Here is an 18,784-nt window from a genome sequence, read left to right on the forward strand (position 1 = left end):
GGTGGTAGGCTCTCTGCTCGGTGGTGGTTAGGGTTGGGGGTAATTTCGTCCTGGGAAAGCTTGGGAAATGGAGTTTCTCTCGGCAGATGCAACTTGGAGCCCGGGTGCGAAGCGGCAGGGGACCTCCGGTTTGGGAGCGCAAGCAGGTTTACAGAAGCGAGATGAAAGCGGTCATCGTTATTTATGTGAAAACCTGTTCCTGTCTTGCGTAGGGAAAGGTGGGGGGTACAGCTCTCCCAGGGTACGGATGTCTAACTGCAGATATCCTGTTTGTCAACTGGTGGAAGTGCAAGCCCTGCAAGTGAGGCGTTACGGAACTGAAGATAGGGTGGGGGTGTGTTATTAAGCTAAGCAGGGGTCTTTCAGCTTCCTATCCCTGTATGTACATATATAGCAATACCTTTGACTTTTCATGTATTTACTCTGTATCAAGATAGCTACCCAAATTATTTAGCATTTCTAAGGGTTTATTAACAGATTCATTGGAATTTTGTACATATCCAGTAATTTTATGATGACAAATTTATTCGTTTCTTCTCTTAATATATTCTTTTATTGTTCTTGCTTCATTGCACTGATAAAACTTGGAAAATAATGTTTTCTAGCAGAAAAGGAGGCCATGGACACCTTTTCCTTTTTCTTCAGTGGAATAGTGGAAAAGTGTTCAATATTTCAACATTAAGAATGATGTTTGTTAGTTGTAGATTTTGCGAAACACCTCTCATCAGGTTAAGGAAATTCCCTTTTATTCTATATTTGCTGAGACTTTCGTCTTAAACAGGTGTGAATTTCATGAACTCCTTTTTCTGTACCTATTGGCTTCATTATACGAATTCTTCCTTTCTGTTGTTAGCATGGTCAATTATATAAACTTTTGAATTGTAGTTGATCTTGCATTTCTAGAATAAATCCCGCTTGGTAATGGGGTCTTTCTTTTTTCTATTATCATTGAATTCTTTTTGATAAAACTTTAGTTAGGGTTTTTGCATCTATTCTCATTTCAAATTTAAAATTGTAAGGAAACCAATTTGATGATAAATTATGTTTTTAAAAAATAAATAAATAAAATTGTATACAGTGTGAAGTAAGAGATAAGATCAATTTTATGCACGTGATTATTAATACTTCTTGTACAATTTATTGAAAAGATCATCTTTGTAACATTTCACTTGTATCACCTATGTCAAAAGTCAACTGGCCATATATGTTTTGGTCTATTGCTATTCTGCTCAAGTGATCAATATGTCTATATTTATGTCAGTTTCACAGGGTGTTAGTAATGCAGCTATAGTAAATATTGAAACTATATAGTTTGAGTTCTTTCATTTTGCTCTTTTTCAAAACTGTTCAGGCTATTCTGGGTCCTTTGAATTTCCATATAAACCATAGAACTGCCTGGTAAATTTTTACAAAAATGTCCAAATGGAATTTGGGTTGAGATTGTGTTAAATCTATGAATCAATTTGAGGACAATTGACATGTCATCAATGTTGAGTAATCTGATCCCTGAACATGGCATATTTCATGTCACTTAACATTGTTTTGTGGCTCACATCCCTGCACATATTTTTAATTTTCTTTAAATTCTTATCCTTCTTATTTTCAAAATTTCAATATCTAATTTTTTGTTCTTATTACACAGAACTGCAATTGATTTTATACTACAAAATGACTCGTTTAATATTTCTAGCAGTTTTTTGTGCATTTATTTGTTGAATTTTGCATGAACTGGCACTTCCAGTACGATGTTAAATAGAATGAACGATAAAGGCGGACAAACTTGCTTCTTTCTTTTCCTGGGGAAAAGATCTTCAGTTATTCACAATTAAGTACAATGGTAGCTATAGTTTTTAGTTTATTTGCCTGCTGTTTGTTTATTTGGGTGGATGAACTTTATCAGGTTGAGGAAGTTCCCATCCATTCCTATTTGTTGAGAGTTGTTATCATAAATAGATGCTGAATTTTAAAATTTTCTTTTCAATTTACGAGGTGATCATATGATTTTTCTTTAAGCTCTTGACATGAAAAATTATATCATCTGCACTTTGAATGCAAATGAATCTTTTATTCCTAGAATAGTGCTATTTGATCACGATTCCTTAACTGTTTATTGGTGGTTTCTGTTTAAAACTTATGCATCTATGTTCATGAAGGACTTTGGTCTACAATTTTTGTGCTATGTATTTATCAAATTTTAGAATCAAGGGAATGCTGGCCTCCTGAAATGGGTTAGGAAGCACTGTTTCTTCTTTCATTTTTTGGAAGAATTTAGAATTAGAATGATAGGTAGAATGCTAATACTCACACTGAAATCATTTAGGTCTGGAGTTTTAACTAAGGGGAGACTTTGAATTGGGACACCAATTTCTTTAAAAGATACATAGCTATTTACGTTTTCTATAACTTCTAGTGTGAGCTTGGCAAGTTGGTTGTCATTTAAAGATCTTGTCCATTTCATCCAAGTTGTCAAATATGTTGGCTGTAAGTTTTTCACATATTATTATTCTCTCTTAAGATGTATGGAATCTCCAGTGCATTCCCCTATTTCGTTTCTGATATTTGTAGTTTATATCTTCTCTGCTTTTCCTGATCAAACAGACCGGATTTTTTTTATCTACGCTAGAAATTTTTTTATGCCATCGATTTATTTCTATGTATTTCAGTGATTGGTATTTCATCTTCAGTATTTGCATTCTTTTGCTTTACTTTGGGCTTAATTTGCTATTCACTGTCTAGTTTTTTGAGGCCAAAGCACGGGTCATTGATTTAAGACTTTTTTTCTTTTTTGTTTTTAAGGTTTTCTAGTTTTGTTTATTTTTGAGAGCAAGAGACAGAGCATGAGCGGGGGAGGGGCAAAGAGAGAGCAAGACACAGAATCTGAAACAGGCTCCAGGCTCTGAACTGTCAGCACAGAGCTCAACGCAGGGCTCGAACTCAGGGACCATGAGATCATGACCTGAGCCTTAGTTGGACACCCAACCGATTAAGCCACACAGGTGCTCCAAGACTTTTCTTTACTAATATAAATATTCAAAGCAGTGAATTTCCCTGTAGGCACCACTTTAGCTTCATTCCATACAATTGGAGATGGCACGTCTTCATTTTCATTCATTTAAAGCTACTTTATAATTTCTCCTGTGATTTCTCTTTTTAAACCATGAGTTACTCAGATATGTACTTTTTTAAAAATTTTTTTTTAACATTTATTCATTTTTGAGAGACAGAGAGAGACAGAGCATGAGCGGGGAAGGGACAGAGAGAGAGAGGGAGACACAGAATCTGAAGCAGGCTCCAGGCTCAGCTGTCAGCACAGAGCCCGATGCGGGGCTCGAACTCACTAACTGCAAGGTCATGACCTGAGCTGGAGTCGGACGCTCAACCGACTGAGCCACCCAGGTGCCCCAGAAATGTACTCTTTAGTTTCCAAATGTTTGAGGACTTTCTTTATATACTCCTCTTATCAATTTTAATTTAATGAAATCACCACAAAATGTATTTTATACTATTTAATTCATAAAAATAATTGATCATTATTAAGGTGAAGAATATGGTCTACATTGCTAAATGTCTTAAGTGCCCTTGGGAAAAAAAATGTATTCTGCTATTTGGGGATGGATGATTACCTACGTATTAATAGCATATGTTGGTTGAAAGTGTTCAAGTGTTCTTTATTTTTTTTTTTCTGTTTGTTCCATGAGTTACTGATTGAGGGATGTTGAATTCTCTGACTAAATTGGTAGATTTTTCTATTTCTACTTTCAGCTCTATCAGTTTCACTCAATTCATTTTTACCCTATATCATTTAGGTGCACAGTTAGAATGCGTGTGAACTTTTGACAAACTGAAATCGTATAACATTCACATAAATTCATCAGCTCTCTTTTCTTAGTGTTAGCGCGATAAAACTTTTTCCATGCCTTACTTTCCCGTACTTGAGATATAATGCACATATATTTACACCTCCAAAGTGTAAAATTCAGAAGTCATCATTTTTTCCAGGTTTATTGGCATATAATTTCCTTACACCATTGTGTAAGTTTAATGTGTCCAATGTGATGATTTGATGTATGTATGTATATTGAAATGATTACCATAAGAAGTTAGTCAACACATCCATCACCTCACAATTACCTTGTGTGTGCACGCGCGCGCGCGCGCGCGCGTGCGTGTGTGTGTGTGTGTGTTTCCGGAGAGGATCTTAATTCTTTTGAATATATACCCAGAAGTGGGATTGCTGAATCATATGTTGGCTCTATTTTTTTTTTCATTGTTAAAAACTCCATGCTGTTTTCCATAAGGGCTTTACCAATATACATTCCTACCAATGCTGAAGTTTTTTTGGGTGACAGTGGGGAGTGGGGTTCGTGGGGTCCGGAGCCAAGGACCAAAAAAGAAGTCTTGAAGACGTCTTTGGTGCAAAAAGGTGATTTTGTTGAAGCAGGAGGACAGGACCCAAGGGCAGGAAGACTGATTATATACTATGGAGTTGGGGGAGGTAAAGTCCAGGGGCAGTTTCCAGTGAGATTTTCATATGCTAAAGAAGGCTCCCAGGATCCTGGAGGCCTAGCTATTGTCAGGCTAAGGTTGTTTTTCCCTCTAGCAAAGCATTAATTAGCATTAAGACTGTAAGGAGTTCCTGAAGAAACGTTTTACTCTGCCAGCCTCAAGTATTTGTCAATAGGCTGCAGGTTATAAGGAAATTTAGTTTCATCTGCCATTTCCTTCTGCTTTTGTTTCTCACATCACTATGGAGGGGTGATGGAAACTTAGGTCCCGCAGGACTATGATCCCTATCAGTTAACCCTTTGTTTTTCCCTTTCCCTTTGTTCTTCGGCCGCCAGGAGTGCCACCTGGGGGGTGGGGGGAGTGTTTGCAGCCTGTCAGCCTGCCTTATGCTCCCTCATCACCAACAGTGCCCCAAGGATCCCCTTTTCTCCACATCTTCAGCAACACTTGTCTTTTGTATTTTTTATAATAGTCATTCTAACAGGTACGAGGTGATATCTCATTGCGGTTTTGATGTGCATTTCCCTGATGGTTAGTGATGTTGATCACCTTTTTATGTACTTGTTGGCCATTTATAGGTCTTCTTTGGGAAAATACCTATTCAGGCTTTTTGACCATCTGAAAAAATTTTTAAATAAACTTTTTATTTTAAGATCATTGTAGATTCACATGCAGTTCTAAGAAATAAGACAGATTCTTCTGTATACTTTTTTTTTTCAAATTTTCAGCATGGTAACATCTTCCTTTACCCATTTTTTAATTGGGTTACTTGTTTCCTTGCTATTGAACTATACGAATTCCTTACATATTTGAGACATTAAACCCCATAGCAGATACATGGTTTACAAATATTTCCTCCCACTCCTTTGGTTGCCCTTTCACTCTTTGATTGTTTCTTTTGCTGTGAAAGAGCTTTTCAGTTTGATGTTGTCCTACTTGTTATTTCTTTTATCGTTTGTGCTTTTGGTGTCACATCCAAAAAAATCTTGGCCAAGACTGAAGTCAAGGGGCTATTTCCTTGTTTGTTAGTTTCTTTTTTCTGTAAGACTCTGGTGCTTTTAGGTCTTACATTTAAGTCTTTAATCCATTTCAAGTTAATTTTTGTGAATGGTGCAAGATTAGGGTACAATTTCACTCTTCTGCATGTGAATATCTAGTTTTCTCAGTACCACTTCTTGAAGAGACTATCCTTTCCCCCATTGAGTATTCTTGACTCCCATGTCAAATATAAGTTGGCCATATAGGCATAGGTTTATTTCTGGGCTTTTGATTATGTTCTATTGGTCTATCTGTCTGTTTTTATGCCAGTGCCATAATAGTTTGAATACAATAGCTTTGTAGTATGGTTTAAAATCAGGAAGCATGATGCCTTCAGTTTTGTTCTTTCTCAAGATTACTTTGGCTATTTGGGGTCTTCTCTGATGCCATAAAGATTTTAGGGTTGTCTTTTCTATTCCTGTGAAAGGGGCCATTCCGATTTTGATAAGACTTTCATAGAATCTAAAGATGGTTTGGGGTCTCATGGGCATTTTAACAGTATTAATTCTTCCTAATCCATGAACATAGATATTTTTCCATTTGCTTCTGCCTTCTTCAATTTCTTTCACCAGAGTCTTATAGATTTCAGTGCATAATCTTTCACCAACTTAGTTAAATTTATTCGTATTTTATCATTTTTGATACTACTGTAAATGAGATTTTTTTTCTCTTTATTTCTTCTTCAAATAATTTGTAACGTATAAAGATGCAATTGATTTCTGTATGCTGATTTTTGTATCCTGAAACTTCATCAGTTTAATTAGTTCTAATAGTTTCTTGGTATAATCTTTAGAACTTTTGATATATATAATCATGTCAGCTATAACAGAGTCAGTTTTACTTCTTCCTTTTAGATTTGGATTCCTTTTATTTATTTTTCCTGCCTAAATGCTCTGGCTAGGGCATTCCGTAGTATATTGAGTAAGAGTAGTGAAAGTGTGTCATGTTTCTGTTCTTAGAGGAAAAGCTTTCAGTCTTTCACCATTGAGTACGTTAGTTGTGGGCTTGTTATGTATGGTCTTTATTATGTTAAGACGCATTCCTTCTATGCACAAGTTGTTGAGAGTTTTTATCATGAAAGAATGTTGAATTTTGTGAAAGGCTTTTTCTGCATCTCTTGAGATAGTTGTATGACTTTCATCTTTCGTCCTATTAATGTGGTGTAATATACTAATTTGCATATGCCAAACTATTTTTGCATCCTAAGGATAAAGCCCATATGATCAGGTGTATGTTCCTTTTATTGTGCTGTTGAATTTAGTTTGCTAGTATTTTGTTGAAGATTTTTGCATCTATATTCATCAAGGCTATTGGCTTATAGTTTTCTTTTTCTATAGTGCCTTTATCTGGCTTTGGTATCAGGGTAATGCTAGCCTCATAACGTAAGTTTGAGAATGTTCCTTCTTTTTCAAGTTTTTGGAAGTATTTGAAAAAGATTGACCTTAATTCTTTAAACATTTTGTAGAATTCACCAGTGAAACCATCTGGTCCTGGGTTTCCCCTTTTTGGGAAGTTTGGGTTTTCATTTGTTTGTTTGTTCCTTTGTTTCCTGCTTCAATCTCCTTATTCATTATTGGACTGTTCAAAATTTTCTGTTCCTTCATGATTCATCTTGGGAGGTTGTATGTGTCTAATAATGTATCCATATCTTCTAGATTATCTAGTTTGTTGGCACATAGTTGCGTATAGTAGTCTCTTATGATCCTTTGTATTTCCTCGGTATTAGTTGTAATTTCTCTTCTTTCATTTATAATTTTGTTGAAGGTTTTTAATATATTCACAATGTTGTGTAAGCATCACCACTGCCCTGTTCCAGAATATTTTCGTTACCCAAGGATAAGCCACTTACTGATTTGAAGTTACAATTCAATCCTTCTCCCCTTGACCCCAAGCAAACAATAATCTACTTTGTGTCTGTATGATTTTGCATATTCTGAACATTTCATATAAAGAAAACCATACACTATGATCTTTTGTGCATGACTTCTTCCAAATAGCATCATATTGTCAGAGATTACCCATGTCTTCTGGTGATGGGCATTTTGACTGCTTCCAGTCCTTTTATTATTATGGATAATCCTCTGAACACTCATATGAAAGTTTTTGTATATACATATATTTTCAATTCTCACAGCTATATCCTAGGAATAGAATTCCTACATTACATGGTAACTCTACGTTTAATTTATTTAGGAACTCTCAAGCTATTTCCCAATGCATCATTTTAAATCCCCACCAACCGTGTAGAAGACTTTCAATTTCTTCGCATCCTCGCCAACATTTGTTATTGTCTATATGTGTAATTATTCTCATCCTAGTGTATGTTAAGTGCTATCTTATTGTGGTTTCAATTTGTATTTTCCTAATGGCTAATGATATTGAATGTACTTCACTATTTATATTGGCCAAATGTATGTTTCCTTTGGGGAAATGTATATTTAGATATTTTACCAAATTTTAATTGGGCTTTATTTTATTTTATTTTTTTTTCTTTTTTTTTTCTAAATTTTTTTTAATGTTTGTTTATTTTTGAGACAGAGACAGAGCATGAACGGGGGAGGGGCAGAGAGAGAGGGAGACACAGAATCGGAAGCAGGCTCCAGGCTCTGAGCCATCAGCCCAGAGCCCGACGCGGGGCTTGAACTCACGGACCACAAGATCGTGACCTGAGCTGAAGTCGGATGCTTAACCGACTGAGCCACCCAGGCGCCCCTGGGCTTTATTTTAACTATGAAGTTGCAGAAGTTCTTTATATATCCTAAATAAAAGACATTTTCTTTATGATTTATGTTTTTAGTATCACATTTAAAGAGTTTTTTTCTTGCCTGGAGCCATAAAGATTTACTGCTATATTTTCATCTAAGGCTTTTATAGTTTTAGCCCTTACATTTAGATCTTTTATTCATTTTAAGTTCATTTTTATAAATATTGTGGGGTAAGAGTCTAGTTGCATTCTCTGTGAGTAGATATACAATTGTCCCAGCACCCTTGGTTAAAAAGACTACTTCTTTCCCGTTGAACCACCTAGTCACCTTGTCAAAAAATAATTAGCAAAACATAACAGGTTGTTGTTGGACTCTCAATTCTATTCCATTGATCTACAAAACTCTCCTTATTTTAGTACCACACAGTCTTAATGACTGTAGCTTTGCAGCATGTTTTGAAATGTGGAAATGTGAGGGCTCCAACTCTATTCTTTTTCATTATTATTTTATTTTTTATTAAGTTTTTAAAATTAAAAACAAATTTTTTTTCTGTAGCATTTATTTATTATTGAGAGCCAGAGAGACACAAAGCGTGAGCAGGGGAGGGGCAGAGAGAGAGGGAGACACAGAACCTGAAGCAGGCTCCAGGCTCCGAGCTGTCAGCACAGAGCCTGACGTGGGGCTCGAACTCACAAACTGTGAGATCATGACCTGAGCTGAAGTCAGTCACTTAACCAACTGAGCCACCCAGGAGCTCCAAGTTTTTTTAATTTTAATTCTAGTATAGTTAACATATAGTGTTATATTACTTTTGGTGTACATTATAGTGATTTAATAATTCTATACATCATGAATCACTGCTCATCATAAGTGTACTCTTAATCTTCTTCATCTATTTCACCCATCTCCCCTCACCCACCTCCTCTCTGATATGCTTTATTTAAAATTTTTTTTAAGGTTTATTTATTTTTGAGACAGAGAGCGAGCAGGGGAGGGGCAGAGAGGGAGAAAGAGAGAGAGACACAGAACCCGAAGCAGGCTCCAGGCTCTGAGCTGTCAGCACAGAGCCCAACCCCAGGGCTCGAACTCATGGACCGCGAGATCATGACCTGAGCCAAAATCGGACGCCCAACTGACTGAGCCACCCAGGTGCCCCTGATATGCTTTATTTTAAATGAGTACTCTCAGTTAATGTTATTTTTTTTCAATAAGAATATTTTTTTTTACTTGAAGTATACCTAAGAATACATGGTTCTAAAAGATATATGTAGAACATTCCATCCAAAAAAAAAAAAAAAATAGACTACACATTTTCATCAAGTGCACACAGAAGAATCCCCTGGTTAAATCACATAAAAAGAGAACAAATATTTAAAAAATTATTTAACAAATTTTTAACAAATATTTATCAAATTTAAGTAGACTGAAATCATATCAAGTATAGTTTCCAACCACAATTGGTACAAAACTAAAGATCAGTAATAAAATAAAGCTGGAAAATCTACAATGTAAATATTAAATATTTAATATGTAAATACCAAACAACATACTCCTACACAAGCAATGGGCCAAATAAGAAATCAAATGGCAAATCAAAACATCTCTCAAAACAAAAGAAAAAGAAAACACAACATTCTAAAACCTATAGGATGAAACAAAAGCAGATGTTAGAGCGAAATTTATGCTAGAAATGCTTGTATTAAAAAAAATTCAAATAAATAACTTCACATTATGCCACAAGAAATTAGAAAAAGAAGAAACTTAGTTGAAATTTAGTAGAGGAAGGAAATAACAAAGAAAAATCAGGAAAAAAAAAGTGAAATAGAGACCAGAATAAACAATAACATTGAAAGTAATGACCTATTTTTACAAAACAATAAACAAAATTTGCAATGCTTTAACTGCATTAACTAGGAAAACAAAACTCAAAAGCCAAATTGAGAAATAGAAGAGAAGACAATATAACAAATAACCACAGAAATACGTAGTGTGAAAACAGATTACTATAAACAATTATATACTAACAAATCAGATAACTTAGGGGAAAAAACAGATAATTTTTTTTTAATTTTTTTTAACGTTTATTTATTTTTGAGACAGAGAGAGACAGAGCGTGAACGGGGGAGGGGCAGAGAGAGAGGGAGACAGAATCGGAAGCAGGCTCCAGGCTCTGAGCCATCAGCCCAGAGCCCGACGCGGGGCTCGAACTCACGGACCGTGAGATCGTGACCCGGGCTGAAGTTAGACGCTTAACCGACTGAGCCACCCAAGCGCCCCAAAAACAGATAATTCTTAAAAATGCATAAGTCGCCATGCTTGAATCATGAGTCTTAAATCCAAGAAATAAGAAACCATCTTAGACCAATAATAAGAATGAAAGTTGAATTAAGAATCAAAATTCTCCCAGCAGAGAAAAGCCCAAAACCACATGGTTTCATTGGTGAATTCTACCAAATATTTACAATAAAAAAAAATAATGACAATCTTTATGAAAATCTTACAAATAATGGAAGAGAGGGAACACATTCAAAATCACTCCATGAGGCCAGTACTACCCTGACACCAAAGCAGGATAAAAACAAGAACAAAAAAGTCTAGTTAAAAGTATTGCTGGTCTGACTTTCTTTTAACATCCATTTGTCTGATAAATGTTTCTCCACCACTCACTTTAAACCTGCAGGTGTCTTTAGGTCTAAAATGAGTCTCTTGTAAGCAGCATATAGATGGGTCCTGGTATTTTTACCCATTCTGACGCCGTATGTCTTTTGATTGAAGCATCTAGTCCATTCAGAGTAATTATTGATACATGTTTCTTGCCATTTTAGTATTTGCTTTGCCATTGTTTCCGGATATTTTTTCTGATCCTTTCTTGTCTTTGTCACTTTTGGTGTCTCCTTTCCATTCAAAGAGTCCCCTTTAATGTTTCTTGCAGAGCCGGCTTAGTGGTCACAAACTCCTTTAGTTTTTGTTTGTCTGGGAAACGTTTTATCTCTCCTTCCATTCCGAACGGTAGCCTTGCTGGATAGACGATTCTTGGCTGCAGACTTTTCCCATTCAGCACTTTGAATATATCATGCCACTCTCTTCTGGCTTGCCAAGTTTCTTTGATAAATCTCTAGCTAGCCTTATCAGTTTTCCCTTGTAAGTTAAGGACTTCTTGTGTCTTGCTGCTTTTAAGATTTTCTTTATCACTATATTTTGCGAACATAATTACAATATGTCTTGCTGCTGGCCTGCTTTTGTTGATTTTGACGGGAGTTCTCTGGGCCTCCTTGATCTGGATGTCAGTTTTATTCTTCTTTTTCAATATTGTTTTGGATATTCTAGGGCCCTTGCATCTTTATATGAATTTTATAAGCATTTTGCCAGTTTCTGAAAAATAAGGCATCCAGGATTTTTACAAGAACTGTGTTGAATCTGTAGATCATTTTGTAGACTATTGTCATCTTAACAAGATTAAGTCTTTTGGTCCATGAACACCAGATACATTAGCATTCTTCATATTCTTTCATTTCTTTAACATTTTTTTGCAGTTTTCAGTGTACTGGTCTTGCATTTCTTTTGTTAAATTCATCTTCTCAAAGTCCATGAGGGTTGGAATCAACTTCTTTCAAATTCCTGTTAATGTTGATATTTTGACCTTTTCCCATGAGTCACAAATGCTCTTACCAGCATCTAGAAGAGGGACTCCTTTCCAGAAGGTTTTAAATGTACATTGCTCAGATCCATCAGAGGAATCACTATCTACGGCAGCTCTATTCTTACAACATTTATTTCCTGAATAATAAAGTTGAGATTACTTCCTGATCCATGGGCTGCAGAATGGATATTGCGTTAGCAGGTGTGAAAACAACATTAATCTCATTGTCTATCTCCATCAGAGCACTTGGATGACCAGATGCATTGCCACTGAAGAGGGATATTTTGAAAGGAATCTTTTTTCTAAGCAGAAGGTCTCAACAATGGGCTTAAAACATTCAGTAAACCATGTTGCAAACAGATGTGCTGTCATCCAGGCTTTGTTGTTCTGTTCGTAGACTGGATTTAGCATCTCTCTTGAAGGCTCTGGGATTTGCAAACTGTCCATCCACCCTGGCTTCATCTTAAAGTCACCAGCTACATTAGCCCCTAACAAGATAGTCCATCCTTTGAAGTTTTGAAACGAGGCACTGACTTCTCTCATCTAGCCGTGAACGTCCTAGAGGGCATCTGCTTCCAATAGAAGTCTGTTTTCTCTACTTTGAAAATTCGAGATTTGGTGTAGCCAACTTTGCAAATTATCTTAGCTAGATCTTCTGGGTAACCTGCTGCAGCTTCTTCATCAACACTTCCTGTTTCACCTTGTACTTTTATGTGATGGAGATCGCTTCTTTCCTTAAACCTCATGAACCGACCTCAGCTAGCTTCCAATTTTTCTTCTCTAGCTTCCTCATCTGTCTCAAATCTAATAGAACTAAAGAGAGTTTGGGCCTTGCTCTGGATTAGGCTTTGGCTTCGGGGAATGTTGTAACTGGTGTGGTCTTCTCTCCACACCACTCAAACTTTCTCCGTACCAGTAGGAAGGATGTTTTTCTTTCTTCTCATTTGTGTCGTCCTTCAAGTAGCATTTTCAATTTTCCGCAAGGGCTTTTCCTTTGCATTCACAACTTGGCTCACTGTTGGGCACAGGAGACCTAGCTTTCAGCTTATCTCAGCTTTTGACACGATTTCCTCACTAGCCTTGATTATTGTTCGTTTTTGATTTAAAGTGAGAAGCATGAGAGTCTCCCCTTCACTTGAACACTTAGAGGCTAGTGTAGGGTTATCTATTGGCCTAATGTCCATATTTTTTTTGTCTCAAGGAATAGGAGGCCTGAGGTGAGGGAGAGAGATGGGGGGGATGTCCAGTTGGTGGAGAACACAGGGCACACAGGACATTTATCAATTAAGAGTTTGCCATTTTATATGGATGCGGTTTGTGGCATCTAAAGCAATTACAATAGTAACATCAAATATCACTAATCAAATCAGCTACACTCAATTTAAAAAAGAGGTAAAAAAGATTATTCATCACTGGCCACCATAACACATATCATGAAAGTGAAAAAGTTTGAAATATTGTGTGAATTAACAAAATGTGACCCAGAGACATGAACTGGACAGATGCTGTTGGAAAAAATGGTGCCAACAGACTTGCTTGACGTGGGGCTGCCACAATTCTTCAATTTGTAAAAACTGCATCATCTGCGAGGCACAATACAATGAAGTATGCTTGGGATGCCTGGGTGGCCCAGCCGGTCGCACATCTGACCCTTGATTTCAGCTCAGGTCGTGATCCCGGGGTCGTGGGATCAAGCCCCCACATCACATCAGACTCTGCTGAGTGTGGAGCTTGCTTGGGAGTCTCTGTCTCTCTCTCTCTCTTTCTCTCTCTCTTTATCTCTCTCTCTACCTCTCTCTCTCTCTCTCTCTCTAAAATACAAATAAATAAATAAATAAATAAATAAATAAATAAATAAATAAATAAATAAAAATGAAGTGTGCCTGTACACAGAAGTGGAATTGCTGGATCATTTGGTAGTTTTCTTTTTAATTTTTTGAGTAAACTCCATACTGTTTCCCATAGTGGCTGCACCCACCGGCAACACACTAGGCTTCCTTTTTCTACATCCCCTCGCCAACACAGTTGTCTCATGTGGTTTCTTTTTAGTCATTCTGAGAGGTGTGGGGTGACATGTCACTGTGGTTTTGATTTGGCATTTCCCTGATGATGAGTGATGTTGAGCATCCTTTCACGTGTCTATTGCTCATCTGGATGTCTCCTCTGAAGAAATGTCTCTTTAGGTCTCCCGCCCATTTTGTAACTGGGATACTTGTGGTTTTGGAGTCGAGTTGTATAAATCCTTTATATATTTTGGATACTCACCTTTTATCGGGTATGTCATATGGAAATATCTTCTTGCATTCGGTAGGTTGACTTTTAGGTTTGTTGATTATGTCCTTCGCTGTGCAGAAGCTTTTTGTTTTGATGTAGTCTCAATAGTTTATTTTTGCTTTTGTTTCCCTTGCCTCAGGAAACATATCTAGAATACTGACGCTACAGTCAATGTCCTAGAAATTACTGTCTGTGGTCTCTTCTAGGATTTTTATGGTTTCAGGTCTCACATTTAGGTCCTTAATCCATTTTGAGGTTACTTTTCTGTATAATGTAAGAAAGCGGTCCAGTTTCATTCTTTTGCATGCAGCTTTCATTGACCATATAATCGTGGTTTTATTTTGGGGTTCTTTCTTCTATTCCTTTCATCTGTGTCTGTTTTTGTGCCAGTACCATACCGTTTTGATGACTACACCGTGGTAGTACATCATGAAATCTGGAATCGTGATATCTTTAGTTTTGTTCTTCTTTTTCAAGATTGCTTTGGCTAATCGGAGTTTGTGTTTCCATAAAAATCTTATGAGTATTTGTTCTAATTATGTAAAAAAAAATGCTGTTGATATTTTGATAAGGATTGCATTAAATCTGTAGATTTCTTTGGGTAGTATGGATGTTTTAACAATATGGGTTCTCCGAATCCACGGGCATGGAATAGCTTTTCATTGGTTTGTGTCATATTCAATTTCATTCATCAATGTTTTATACTTTGCAGAATACAGGTCTTCCAACTCCACGGTTAAGTTTATTCCTTGGTATTTTATTATTTTTAGTACAATTTTAAATAGTATTGTTTTTTTAATTTGTCCTTCTGCTGCTTAATTATTAGTGTATAGAAATACAAAGGATTTCTGTATATTGATTTTGTATCCTGCTACCTCAGTAAATTCATTTATAAGCTCTGGTATTTTCTTTGTGGGTGTGGAGTCTTTAGGGTTTTCTCTATATAGTATGCTACCTGCAAATAGTGAAAGTTATATTTCTTATAAATTTGGAAGCATCCTATCTCTTTTTCTTGTGTGATTACTGTGGCTAGGATTTCCAGTACTATGTTAAATAAAAATGGTGAAAGTGGACCTCTTTGTCTTGTTCCTGATCTTAGAGGAAGAGTCTTTCCCCATTGAGTATGATGTTATCCATAGATTTTCATATATGGCCTTTATTATGTTGAGGTATATTCCCTCCAAACCTACTTTGTTGAGGGCTTCTTATAATTAGATGTTGTACTTTGTCAAATGCTTTTTCTGCATCTATTGAAATTATCATATTTTTTTCTCTTGCTAATGTGATATATCACACTGATTGATTCGCAAATATTGAAACAACTTGCATCCCAGGAATAAATCCCATTTGATTGTGATGAACGATTTTTTTAATGTGTTGTTGGACTTGGTTTGTTAATACCTTGTTGAGGATTTTTGCATCTATATTCATCAGTGATACAGACCTCTAGTTTTCTTTTTTTTTACAGCATCTTTATCTGGTTTTGGTATCAGGGTAATGCTGGCCTCATAGAATAAATTTGGAAGTTTTACTTTCTCTTCTATTTTTTGGAATAGTTTGAGTATTTACTCTTTTTTAAATGGTTGGTAGAATTCACCTGTGAAATCACCTCGTCCCAGACTTATGTGCGTTGGGAATTTTTTGATTACTGATTCTATTTCCTTGCTAGTAACAGGCTATAAAATTTTCTATTTCTTCCTGATTCAATTTTGGGAGACTTTATGTTTCTAGGAACTTATCCATTTCTTCTAGTTTGCCCAATTTGTTGGCATATAATTTGTCATAATATTTTCATATAATTTTTGGATTTCTGTGGTGTTGGTTGTTTTTTCTCCTTTTTCATTTCAGATTTTGTTTATTTGAGTCCTCCCTCTTTTTTTTTTTTTGTAGAGTGTGACTAAAGTTTTGTCACTTTTGTTGATACTTTCAAAGAACCACCTCCTGGTTTCATTGATCAGTTCTATTTTAGTTTCTATTTCATTTATTTCTGCTCTAATCTTTATTATTTCCTTTCTGCTACTGGTTTTGGGTTTTGTTTATTCTCCTTTTTCTAGCCTCTTTAGGTGTAAAGTTGGGGGGGTGGTTTGAGATTTTTCTTGCTTCTTAAGGTACACCTGTATTACTATAAATTTCCCACTTAGAACTGCTTTTGCTGCATCCCAAAGATTTTGGACCATTGTGTTTTCATTTTCATTTGTTTCTCTCTCTATTTTTTTATCTCTTCCATCTCTTGGATGACCCATTCATTGTTTAATAACATGTTATTTAAGCCTCATGTATTTGCGCTCTTTCCCGATTTTTTCCTGTGGTTGATTTCTAGTTTCATAGCATTGTAGTCAGAAAAGAAGCACAGTATGACTTCAGTCTTTTAGAGTTTGTTGAGACTTGTTTTGTGGCCTAACATGTGATCTATTCTGAAGAATGTTCCATGTGCACTTGACAAGAATGTGCATTTGGTGTTGTAGATTAGAATGCTCTAAAAATATCTGTTGGGTTAATTTCGTCCAATGTGTCATCCAAAACCACTATTTCCTTGTTAATTTTCTGTTTGGATGATCTACCTATTCATGTAAGTGGGTGATAAAGTGCCTAATATTATTGTATTACTATCAATTACTTCCTTCTCCTACAATTATTGTATTACCATTGATTACTTCCTATATGTTTATTATTAGCTGCTCTATGTATTTGTATTCTCCTATGTTGGGTGCATAAATATTCACAATTGTCACGTCTTCTTGTTGGATTGTTCCCTTTATGAATATGTACTATCCTTTGTCTCTTGTTACAGTATTTGATTTAATGTCTATTTTTTTTTCCAATATAAATATTGCCACCCCAGCTTTCTTTTCACTTCTATTTGCATGACAAATGCTTTTCCATCCCTTCATTTTCGACCTGCATGTGTCTTGAGGTCTGAGACCTGTCTCTTGTAGGCATCACATAGATGAGTCTTGCTTTTTCATCCATTTCATCACACTTTGACTTTTCACTGGAGCATTTAGTCCATTTACATTCAAAGTGATTACTGATAGATGCTTACTTATTGCCATTCTGGTAAATGTTTATGGTTGTTTTGTTGCCCCTTTCTTCTCTGGCTCTCTTCTCTCACAAGTTTCTGACTTTCTGTAGTGATATACTTGGATTCTTTCTCCTTATTTTTGGCATGACTACTACTGTTTTTTGATTTGTGGTTACCGGTACCTTATGCATAGAGCAGTCTATATTAGGTTGATGGTCCCTTAAGTTTAAGCCTACTCTCAAGGCAATACATTTTTAGTCCTCTCCCACCATGGTTTAGGTGTATGGTATCATACTTTACGTCCTTTTATTTTGTGAATCCCTTGACTGATCTTTATAGATCTATTCAATTTTACTGCTTTTGTGCTTTCTACTTTTCTCGCTCCTTTCCAGTCAAAAATTCCCATTTAAAATTTCTTGTAAGGCTGGCTTAGCGGTGATGAATTCCTTTAACTTTTGTTTGTCTGGGAAACTCTTTATATCTCTCCTTCTATTCTGAATGACAGTCTTGCTGGATAGAGTATTCTTGGCTGCAGAGTTTTTTTTTTTCTTTCAGCACTTTGAATATATCATGCCACTTCCTCCTGGCATGCAAAGTTTCCTTTGAAAGAACAGCAAATAGCCTTATGGGGTTTCCTTTGCATGTATGTAACTTTTTTTTTCTTGTTGTTTTTAAATTCTCTATTTGTCATAACTTTTGCCATTGTAATTACTATGTGTCATGGTGTGAACCTCTTTGGGTTGATTTTGTTGGGGGCTTTCTATACCTCCGGGATCTGGATTTCTGTTTCTTTCCCCACATTTGGGAAGTTTTCAGCTATTTTTTTCTTCAAATAAATTTTCTGCCACCTTTTTTCTTTTTTTTTTTTTTCTTGTGAGATCCCTATATTGTAAATATTATACACTTGATGGTGTTGCTGAGTTTCCTTCGTCTATTTTTATTTTTTTTATTACTTTTTTTTTCTCTCTCTTCAGCTTGACTGTTTTCCATTACTCTGTCCCCCAGTCACTGATCCATTCTTCTGCTTCCTCTAGTCTACTATTCGTTCCCTGTAGCTCTTTTGTTCTTGGATAAGTCTCCCAAAGACCCTTGCTCCTGCAACACATGCTCTGAGACTAGCAAACAAATCTCCTTCCTGTATACCCCAGGCCTTTTTCCAACTGCGGCTTCTATGATATATCTTTTTTTTTTAATGTTTATTTATTTCTGAGACAGAGAGAGACAGAGCATAAGTGTGGGAGGGGCAGAGAGAAAGGGAGACACAGAATCAGAAGCAGGCTCCAGGCTCTGAGCGGTCAGCACAGAGCCTAACATGGGGCTCGAACTCACCGACCGTGAGATCATGACCTGAGCTGAAGTCAGACGCTTAACCGACCGAGCCATCCAGGCGCCCCTAAAGCAGTACATTTTAAACTGATAGCATCATCATTTTGATCTACAAAAGCTTCGTCCTTTTATTTCCCCCTTTTTATAATTTGATGACATTATTTACCTTTTCTCACATTGTGTATTTGTTAACACATTACAGCAGCTATAATTATTTTTATTTTTTGCACTTTTATTTATTTTTTATTTTCTAGTTATTTTAAGTTTTTTTTT

The 18,784-nt window shown here is 36.0% G+C and overlaps 1 protein-coding gene across 2 annotated transcripts in view; it reads left to right on the forward strand.

The window, feature by feature from the left end:
* HTR2C (5-hydroxytryptamine receptor 2C) overlaps window positions 1-18,784 on the forward strand; it is a 298,958-nt gene that overhangs the window by 249,635 nt on the left and 30,539 nt on the right. The window lies entirely within an intron of this gene.

This window comes from Felis catus, chromosome X (assembly GCF_018350175.1).
Source record: "Felis catus isolate Fca126 chromosome X, F.catus_Fca126_mat1.0, whole genome shotgun sequence".
NCBI classification, from domain to species: domain Eukaryota; kingdom Metazoa; phylum Chordata; class Mammalia; order Carnivora; family Felidae; genus Felis; species Felis catus.